Source organism: Cydia pomonella, chromosome 10 (genome assembly GCF_033807575.1).
Source record: "Cydia pomonella isolate Wapato2018A chromosome 10, ilCydPomo1, whole genome shotgun sequence".
Taxonomy (NCBI): domain Eukaryota; kingdom Metazoa; phylum Arthropoda; class Insecta; order Lepidoptera; family Tortricidae; genus Cydia; species Cydia pomonella.
This window is the reverse complement of record NC_084712.1, coordinates 7,318,842-7,329,587: the sequence shown is the minus strand read 5'-3', so window position 1 is coordinate 7,329,587 and position 10,746 is coordinate 7,318,842. Positions and strand designations below refer to the sequence as shown.

The 10,746-nt window shown below is 36.0% G+C and overlaps 1 long non-coding RNA gene across 1 annotated transcript; it reads left to right on the top strand.

Moving 5' to 3' along the window:
* The first annotated feature begins 2,463 nt into the window (after window positions 1-2,463).
* On the top strand, window positions 2,464-7,230 carry LOC133521948 (uncharacterized). Its single transcript, XR_009799967.1, has 2 exons — window positions 2,464-6,305; window positions 6,703-7,230. It is a non-coding gene; the product is annotated as an uncharacterized LOC133521948 (long non-coding RNA).
* The last annotated feature ends 3,516 nt before the right edge of the window (window positions 7,231-10,746 follow it).

Here is a 10,746-nt window from a genome sequence, read left to right as displayed (position 1 = left end):
AAAGCAATTGGATTGCACCTGCTTCAGATATGCAACACGTGGTGTCGAGGGAATTGCATTACGAGTGTATGTACATGAAGGAATTCTAAATTCAATTTGTATCTACTTACCTTAATTTTATGCCTCTGACCAAACGATTGCCTGAAAACTTCCTTTTCTTCTTCTTCTTCTTCGCGTTGTTCCGGCATTTTGCTATGGTTCACGGGAGCCTGGGGTCCGCTTGGCAAGTCAATCCGAGAATTGGCGTAGGCACTAGTTTTTACGAAAGCGACTGCCATCTGACCTTTCAACTGTCACTAGGCCTTATTGTGATTAGTCCGGTTTCCTCACGATGTTTTTCTTCACCGAAAAGCGACTGGTAAATATCAAGCGATATTTCGTACATAAGTTCCGAAAAACTCATTGGTACGAGCTGGGGTTTGATCCCGCGACCTCCGGATTGCAAGTTGCACACTCATACCACTAGGTCACAAAATCATGCAACAAAATGATAAATTGATTTAATTAAATAATATTTGTGATGAATATTATTTTAAGTTTCCTACACTGAGATTGATGTCCTTACTCGTACTTAAAATCTGACTTTGTCGAATACTCAATAAATATGTTACGGTATTCATTCATTTTGACTGAAATGTTATTGAATACACCTCGGCCCCGATATTGATGTAGGTAAATAGCGTTCGGTTTCAACAAAAATACGTTTTTTACAATATAACTGGACCCTGTATTTTGATTTGATTTGGCCTGCGCGTTTTCATTTCATTTTGAGTCAACACGTGTAACAATGCTCATCCCATTTTTTTTCATATGATGCTTGCGTTTGACTCATTTGTAGGATGTATATTTATGAGAGTAAATAAGACTTCTTAAGTGATTATTTGCTAGTACATACCTATGCGAGGACACTCAGGGCCCTTATTCGACATGCTAAAAGTGACGTTTCGTGTTGATTTCCATTTGATGTGAGAAATATTGTGACTTGTCGAATTGCTATTATCACCACCTGTCAGTGAACAATATCCACACTAGAGGCGGGGTGTTGTACCGGAATAGTTTTTGGAACAGGTCATTTGTAATAGACTACTTTTATCTTGTCGAGTATTTAAAAGTACGGACTTTGATTTCTGAAATAAAACAAATATGAAACTTTTATCACCTCGTACCTCCATTCTTACCGTTACTTTAGGTAAAATAAAATTTTGTTAACAGATGGTCGTCTGGGTGTCTGTTGTATCTAAAAATAATGTAATAATATATAACAAAAATATGACAATAGATTCATAGCCTTCACTCAAAACGTCACCATATTTCCGACCCTTACCGAAATAATAAGTCGATATTTGTATAAATAATCCTTATTTGTAAGACGCCTAAGCACGGCAAATACGTAAACTGCCTATTGGGGGTCATACTCGTAAAACTGGTATTTTAGACGTACTTTTGGTACGAGTAACAGAGACGTACTTTTGGTACGCAGTCCCAGCTCTAGTCAGGATTCTAGTTGTCAAATATAAGCGTGTCGAATACGTATTAGTTAACTGTCAAATGAAATTAGATCAACGGTAGACTTTTTTGTCGATGGGTATGGCTGCCATGTTTGGATTTATGACATTTAAAAGGGGATCCTAAGGCAGAGAGTAGTTTTACCTGTACGATTTTGATTCTTCTACTGGACGCAAGATGGAGTTAGCTGCCAAATTCCGATCAGGCTGACGCAACTAGGAAGAAAAAAGTTTTGTATGGAATTTGTTTCGCAAATCATTGCCAACGAAGAAAAAGAAAACGTCAGTGCTATTTATTCTGTCCAGTTTACATCAAGTCTACTGTCAGCCTAATTGCTTTGTTTGTTTTGAAGGCTTCAATGTTTTGTTCGGGTATTTCGTGTAATTTCTTTATTATTTAGTGCAAAAATCGAAAATAGTCAACCGTGATCAGAGTAAAGAGCGAGTTTGTTACAATGCCAGCGAGAAAACGGTTTACTAAGTGTGAAATATGTGGCAAGCGAGCCACTCGAGAAAATCACGAAAAAAGGGATTTTATGGCGAAATTTCCCTTGGATGAAGACTGGTAAGTATTGCATATCATACATATATAAACACATCGAAAATTAGATATTTTACATTATTTTTCGTTGTGAACTAGGGATGTACTATAACTATCGATAACTGTTGTTTTATTTGTATATCAGTGTAAATAATTAAATTAAATATGTGAAATTTCCTTAGAACTAGCATGCAATATGACCATAATTAATTCGTCGAAGATTAATAATGCATAAATTATCTATTACTTATGCATTAATAAAGAATTATTATAGGACATTATTACACAAACTGACTTAGTACTAAAGTATGAATGGCATGTGTTGTGGGTACTTAGACAACGATATATATATATATATATATATATACCCACAACACATGCCATTCATACTTTAGTACTAAGCCAGTTTGTGCAATAATGTATATGTACATAGACCTAATTTATAAGTATTTATAAATACATAGAAAATACCCATGTCTCAGGAACAAATATTCATGCTCATCACACTAATAAATGCCCGTTCCAGGATTTGAACCTGGGACCATCGGCTTCATAGGCAGGGTCGCTGCCAACAAGGCCAGACCCGTTCTCATGATTAACATACATATAAATACATAAAAAGTTAAAGCATTGATAAAGGGCTGTTGATAACTGGATGCCGAAAAACATGATTTATAGATGTATATTAGCGCGAAATAATCAGTTGATCATCTCATTAGCAAACATTAGGAATATAAACTGTAGATAAAGTCATGTTTTTCCAAGGCTGTATGTTTTCAGATGCAGGCAGTGGGCCAAATTTGTTGGGAACGAAGACCTGATACATCTTCCCATAGAAAAGTTACATTTATTCAAACATGTATGTGCACATCATTATGAAAATCAAGCATTTAATAAAATAAAAAAACACGACTTAAAAACTGTATTAAAATAATTCGGGTCCACATTAAGCCCGACCAGATAGTAGTCCAATTAAGAACTATCCACTATATAACATACAACTTAAATGTGGACTCGATGCTAACCTGATTTCGAGTACAAAATTTGTAGACGGGAGCCTATGTTTCAACCCTCCCCATTTTATCGATATCGATAAGAATCGTAAGCGTGTAGCGTACTACACTATTTAAATCGCTTATGTTGGTACTAAGGTTCTTTGACAGTTCTTTGTCGTACATTTTGGTAATGATTTGCGAAACAAACTGATTCCACTCGCTAGTATGGAAGTCCCGTCTCTTAAAACGTAGTCTTTATATGCTCTTTGACAATGACATGCAGTTGCGTCGATGTAGATCTATCATAAAAACGTACATGTGACGCATGTGACAATTGTCCAGGATGAAAGAAATATCTTGACAATTAACATAAAGCAATACAATACTACAAAATGTAAACAAGAAAACAGATTTATTATCAAAATACAAATTATATACAAAGCTTCATTTTAAAACCAATGGTCGTGGGTTCTAACCCCGGCTCTTAACAATGTGCATCTTGTATCATGTACCGATTGCTTTTCAGTAAAGTAAAATATATTATCATGAGGAAGACGGAGTAGCCCCAATAAGGTATATTTTCCCCTCTGGGTTAGAAGGTCAGATAGTAGTGAGACAGGGAGATATAGTGAAGAATGCGGAAAAACAAGCATTTATTGTGTTGTTAGGCTAGTTCTTTTTTTCAAAATTTAAAAACGAACGCAACAGCATGCTCAAAGCCCCCTGTGAGTCAGAATCTGTTAAATTCAGGCTTAAGACGAAACAGGAGCTGAGCCCGTACACAAATTTGAGATTTTTAGGTAAAAGGTAAAAAATATCGCCGTCGCGCTGATGAGTGTGGCACCCCGTACCTAGCTAGAGACTATCCCTTGTATGTGTACCAACAAACCAAATTTTAGACAAATATGATACGTCTTCTTCTTCTTTGTCGTTGTACTCTTTGCAGAGCGTCGTGATCAACTGCTGATATCAGGCGCAGATGTTGCTTGCCGTACGATTTCTCGCCATTTTTCGCGGTTGGGGGCCATTCTGGCAAATGCGTTCAGGGGACCCTTCATGGCAGATTTGATTTGGTCAGTCCATCGCATAGGTGGCCTTTTGCGCGGTCTTTTTCCGTTTGCTCTACCCTGCACCACTAGACGCTCTATGGAGTCGTTGTTCCTCCTCGAGACGTGACCGAAAAAACTGAGTTATGCCGGTCTTTACGAGAGTCCGAAGGCGCTGCTTGATACGAAGTTCTTTAAGGATGGAGACATTAGTCCGAAACTCGGTCCAGGATATCCCCAGCATTTTCCTGTTTCTAGAGCGTCTATCGTCTTCTCCTCTGTCTTTCGGATAGTCCAGGTCTCCGCAGCGTATAAGAATATAGGAAAAACGAGGGCCCGTACAAGCCGAACCTTCGTGGTGTTTGTGACGTTTCGGTGATACGTAGCCTATACGTAAAAACTAGCCAAGACAAATCCTTTATAATTTCAGGATTTTCTACACAGCACAGAACATGGCACCTCAAATTCTCAATTCCGTTGTCGGCGAGTCAACAACGACACATATTCTTAATATTGAATTTAATTGGCTCTCATTTCACATTTATGTTTTAAATTAATTATAGGCATAAACATACCATATCCTATTGTAAGTACAAAGTTTCAGAGCAATCTAGCAAGTCATTTTAAAATGAGAGCGTAACTACATTTGTATGGAGAACCGAATTTGCTGCGGACGCACAATGTAGCATAATCGGATTAGGACCAACCTCGAAATCTCTGTAACAGTCATGAAATTTATTATGTATATAAATTAAAGGCCCCTTTTTCATGCCCAAACCATTTAACATTTGGGGACCTCGAGGAATCCGAACCATCTTGGAAAATGTGTACCATCAACACAACAGTCAACATTAAAACTTATTAAATTCTACACAAAAAAGTCCTCGATATCTTTGCGGAACAATACATCTTGTTATAGAGAATACTTGCTGAATCTAAGTTTAACGCTTATACACTTCCAGGGGACATTCTCTTAAAAGGAAACTCGGAGGAATATGAATTCTATTTTTAACTATACATTTGTACGTAGTCTACCCCAATATTAACATTTTACTCTACTGTGACTAAACCAGAAAGAAGGGTTATGGGTGTAAGTACTGATGATTCAGTACACCCAGTAGCTAGGTATTAGGATACTGGACGGATTTTTTTAAATGACGTATCGTTAGATTCCTCTTGCCATTCACAACCTACTTTTACTTGTTCTATTAAAGAAAAATCAATACAACCGCTTTGAGAGGACTCCGAATATTAAATCATATTTTTTCTTCTAGCGCCTAAACTATTGAGCGGAGTACAGTAAAACAGACATCAGTAGATCCACAGTTAGTATACAAGTGCTATGCAATACAAAGTTACTAAAATTAACGGAAGAAAAAGGTTTAGGGCTAAATAATACGTCATTTAAAAAATCCGTCCAGTATCCTAAGCTACAGGGTGTCCTGAATCCTCAGTACTTATACCCATAACCCTACTTTCTGGTTAAGTTGCAGTCAAGTAAAATATTGATATTGGGGTAGATTATGTACAAATGTATAGTTAAAAGTGGAATTTTTATTCTTCCAAGTTTCCTATTAAGAGAATATCCCATGAAATGGTATAAGGGCTAAATCTGGGTTTAGCGAGTATTTTTTAAAGCAAGTTCATTTTTTTTCGCAAAGATGTCTAAAACTATTTTATGTAGAATTTTATAAGCTTGAATGTTGCCTTACACGATTATTGAATAAAGAACGTAGATTTAGAGTAAAACGAGAATTTCTCCTGGATGGTCCACATTTTCCAAGATGGCTGCGGTTCCTCGAGGTCCCCAAATGTCAAATGGTGTGGGCATGAAAAAGGGGCCTTTAAGGGGCGTATATACATACCAAATTTCATGACTGTTCAGACATTTCGAGTTTGGTCCTAATCCGACTGTGCTAATGCCACTATGTACGTAAACTGTAACTGTACTGCGGACTCAACCTTCACGTTATAATTTTTTAAGTATTAACGTTGACATAGTAACGAAAATAATAAACACGTCAATTGAAGTAAACAATATTATTATATGCAAGAAAATTTTGCAAAATAGGTACATTAATAATTAATATGTAAAACACCATTAATTATTGAATTAAAATTATGATTTTGTGTTAAAAAATATGAGACCAATAATACAGCCCGATTACACGGGCTACATATTAAAAATGATTATCAAGGAAACCGTAAATATACACAGGTGAACAAAGTTATAGTAAAATAGGTGCATAATTTCAGAGCTTGCCTGGCCCACCTGTACCACCTACCATGACCACGGCCGTCTCCTACTATTATTTTTTTCTAATACCTATGGCCTTACTAGCGAATAGTATTCCATGTTCTTGATCCAGAATTTAAACCCTTAACTACATATTTGTGGCACTTGGGGTTGAATTTGAACTCTAGGGCACTAGCGTGGCTCTATGAGAGCGCCTTATATAGGCTTCTGGTGACCAGAGGATCAGCATTGTTAACCAGCGCGGAAATGCACCCAGCCTTCTGGGCACCCTACCGAGCGACCAGAATATAGGGCAAATATTTTATGTATACGTTTTTGACTTAAGTGTTTTTATCATGTTTTATATTTAAACTTACAGATGTCGAACTACCAGCAAAGTTTTTGAAGAGGTGTAGTTTTTATATTTCCTGGTACCAAACTGATACAGGAAATTGGAACATCAGTAAATAATCTACACCGAAGACAATGAAATATAGTCACATAATACTTTAATGTTTTATTTTATTAAAGAAATCGGTAAAAAAATGTGTTAACTGAAAAAGATAAATTTTATTTTATTTGTAGTTGAATAACAAAATATGTATTTAATCTCCTTTATTTAACATAGGAATTCTCTTTGTGTAGGTACATATAAATAATAGGTACTTAGGTCTTGGTAAGTAATATAGACAGTACAGTAGGTCTTATCTTAATAATTTGAGATCTCATACATGCGTTCCGATATATCTGATGGCGACTGTACATACAATGGGGTCGCGTATACGAGTACAAAGAGCATTTAAATAGTTGTTGATAGACCAAGTGAGCGAGCTACTATGGTACCTATCTTTATATCAATTTTATGCATTATGTTAATTATGTAATAGCGCAATACAGATTTTTTTTTTGACAAATGTAGTATTATTTTTATAGTAATAAAGGTTATTCATGAACCATCTCGTAATTTAAAAAAAACGGACTTTATCTCTAAATCATATGCCTTATATTTACAGATGTGTTAGGTTACAACTTGGTTCGTGAATGTGGTTTAGAAGCAACTTGAGACTGGGTGCGGAGTAAATTGTATCAATTTTTTTTACAGTTTTGAGCGTTTATAGGAGAATATGTGGAGCGAGCATTATTCGACGTGTAGGTGTGGGTTCAACTAAAAGATCGCATGTCAATAGTTCTTTATTGTCGTTAAAATTCAATTAATAATCGCCTTTATCGACCACCAACTGTGTGGTCACTTTTTAATTGATTGACGTTGTCAGGTACAGTTTCACTACTCGCCGCCGCATTGTTCATAGCGCATTACTTATCCTATCGAATACAAGATGTCGCTGATTCCTGTAAACTTATGTTTAAAAAAAAAAAGACGCTTTACTCTATGCCATATATTGTAGGAAAGGAAGGGTATTCCCTGTCGTACGTCAAAAAATCCAAGATGGTGCCCAAGCCCATGGACAATAAAGTCTAGCAATAAAATCAACACTTGTCAAAATTTGACATTAGCAATCCACAGTCGGGTGACAATCAAATCAAACCGAACCACTTCGATTTCAGAGCCATTTCAAACTATATAATAGTAATAAACAAAGTTGATTTTTGTTTGATTATTTTTTCTATGAATGAGTTTTGATTGTTCCAAATGATAATATCCACAGTTGATAGAATCAACACTTGATACAATCAACATGCGATAGAATCAAGTGTTGATTTGATGTGGACGCGAAATTTGACAGTTGTGCATCTCGAATAAGGCCCCAGGACTCATGTCAACCCCACGGCTTACTGACATATCAATGTTCAAATCCAGCAGCGGTACCATGGTCGCATTTTTACTACCTGTTGTGTTATGCGTCACTTTCGTACTTATATACTTGTTAGAATGTGACAGGCATCATGGTGACAAATAATAATTCAATTTTAATTTCAATTATTTTTTTGTATCGAATCTAGGGAGATCCATATAGTGTTAGTACAGTACAACGAATCATAAAATTAATTGGGGTTAGTGACATAGAATTTACAAATAACTTAAAAACAACACAAAAAATAGTATAATAAATAATAAAATAAAATCTAGGCAATCTAGATGCACCATTTCTTAGCATCTGTTGCTGCCACATGCAGACTATTCCAATGCTTGAGTAATGTTGTATCTTACCTGCCAACGTTTTCAGGATATTATTGTTGCTGCCACCCAGTCTCCGCATAAGTGACGCCGATCTGCTGATAATGAGCCGACTGGCTTGGCCCTACAGGAGCTGTCGGTACCATGGTCGCATTTTTAACACATGTCATATCATGCGTCACTTTCGCACTTACATACTTGTTAGAAAGTGACAGGCATGGTGACATGATAAAGAGCCGACCGTCTTAGCCCTACAGATTTTCATTGAATTTAAATATTTTACTATTGCTATTTTGCATATTATGATTATTAGTATTAGTACCCTTGCAGTGAGTCGTGTTATGCAGTAACCAAAAGCTTTTTCATCTACTTTAATCAATAACTAAAAGTCAATAAATTTGAGATTTTATTACATAATAAAATTCCAATTTACTTTGCTGACTTTCCTTAAGCCTATTAAACTAAAGCACCAATTTGCTCTGCGTTATTTTCAAGAGTTTCAATCCTGTATTAATGAATTTGATATGAAACCTTCAAGCGGCGTTTCAATGGAAAGAAGCTAATTATGAGGATTATCCGACAAAATATGAGTTCATTTGGTGTGGTATTAGCGAAGGGTTTCAAAATAAAAGAACGAGTAAAGTTCCGTCGTGTTATGAGTGAACCTACGTACCTACAGGATTTTATCATTTCTATATATCTACCAAGGTGTTGTGGGTACGTAAGTAAATTTGTATTTAGTTTCATACTTGTACAGGATGTAACAAAAATAGTGGGGATCCGTTCAATGGCATATTCCGTATCCTGTTCTGATTAGGAAAAAGTAGAAGAAAAATTTTTTGACGCGAAAATTTTTTTGATGCGAGATTTTTTTTTATGGTACAGGTCGACCTAGCCCCTCCATACAAAGACCAAAAAAATGTCATCTACTTTTTCCTAATCAATACACGATATCGAATATCCCCTTATACGAATCCCCACTATTTTTATTACTCCTTTTATACGAATTTATATTTCCAACAAAAGCTTTGACATTTAAAAATTAAACCAATCGACTAATTAAAAGTTTTAAGAGACCTATTAAAGTAAAACGCCAATCAAATCAAACAATAATAGTTTTTGTTCAAGCCGCAAAAGAGAATTTTCTTGCTATTTCAAGTCGTTTCTCTAAGAATATAGTTTAAAACGGTTCGATTTCACGGTCACTTAGCTCTCTGGCTGCAGTCCAGAGCCAATATTACTGGGTGCTGGTAATTAACTGGCATTCTACATTGTAAATTGTCAAAAAAAAGAGAACCGACTTAAAAGGTACCTATTTTACTTTAAATAAAATTGATCAACACGTATGATTTACAATTAAATAGCAAAATCACTATAGCTTATATTATTTTAAGATTACTTCGATTCCTGGATTAGATCCTGATTGAACGAACTGTTAAGTATATATTATTTCGAACAAAAAATAATTATGAAAATCTGTCAGTCGTCTAAAAGAAAAGATCTCGATGAACAGCCAAATTTTCCTTCTTTCCATTTTAAAATTGCTTGAAAGGGCTATTTTATGTCAAATTTAAAAAGACATATGAGGCCGCAGAATAAATAATATTATACGGGAGTTTATAGTATGAAATTTAACCTAGGTCCCTAAGCATTGATATCGTTAAAACTAATAAGTGTTCATTGAATTATTCGCAGACTCCAGCCCGTATGTGATTAGTGCTAAATATTTAATGCCACGGCGCGGCGTTTGTCTGCAACCAGTACCAAAATGCCTACAGTATACTTGTAGACTATAGATGGTGAAAAGGGTGCAGGGAAGAAGAGTAGCAGGAGAAAAAACAAGTAGGTATACGAAAATGAAATAGCTATAGCGGCCGCGAGGGACAGCGTCTGTGTGTGACAGTGGTCAGTTAGCAACTGATTTGGGTTCGATACAGGTACGTATGCATCTATGTATGTATATATAACGTTGCATGTCGCTCGTGCTCACTATTCAATGCGTAAGTATAGATTTATTTATATAAGAAGTACATCATCATACAAAATAGGTAAGTAAAAAAAAGGTATATATAGATATAAGTATAGGTAAGTATTAGTTTTAAGTTTCTTTTTCAGGTTCTGCCGTCTACAACCTCCCGCCCAGTACTGCTTCGGCAGTACTCACACTGGTAGGCGTACAATGCGAGCTGCTGGTCTTACTAACACTCGGGATTTTGTTTTTACATGGACTGTTCTCACCCGTCCGTCTTTGCCGGGACACACCTCTTGTATCAGGCCGCGTGCCCA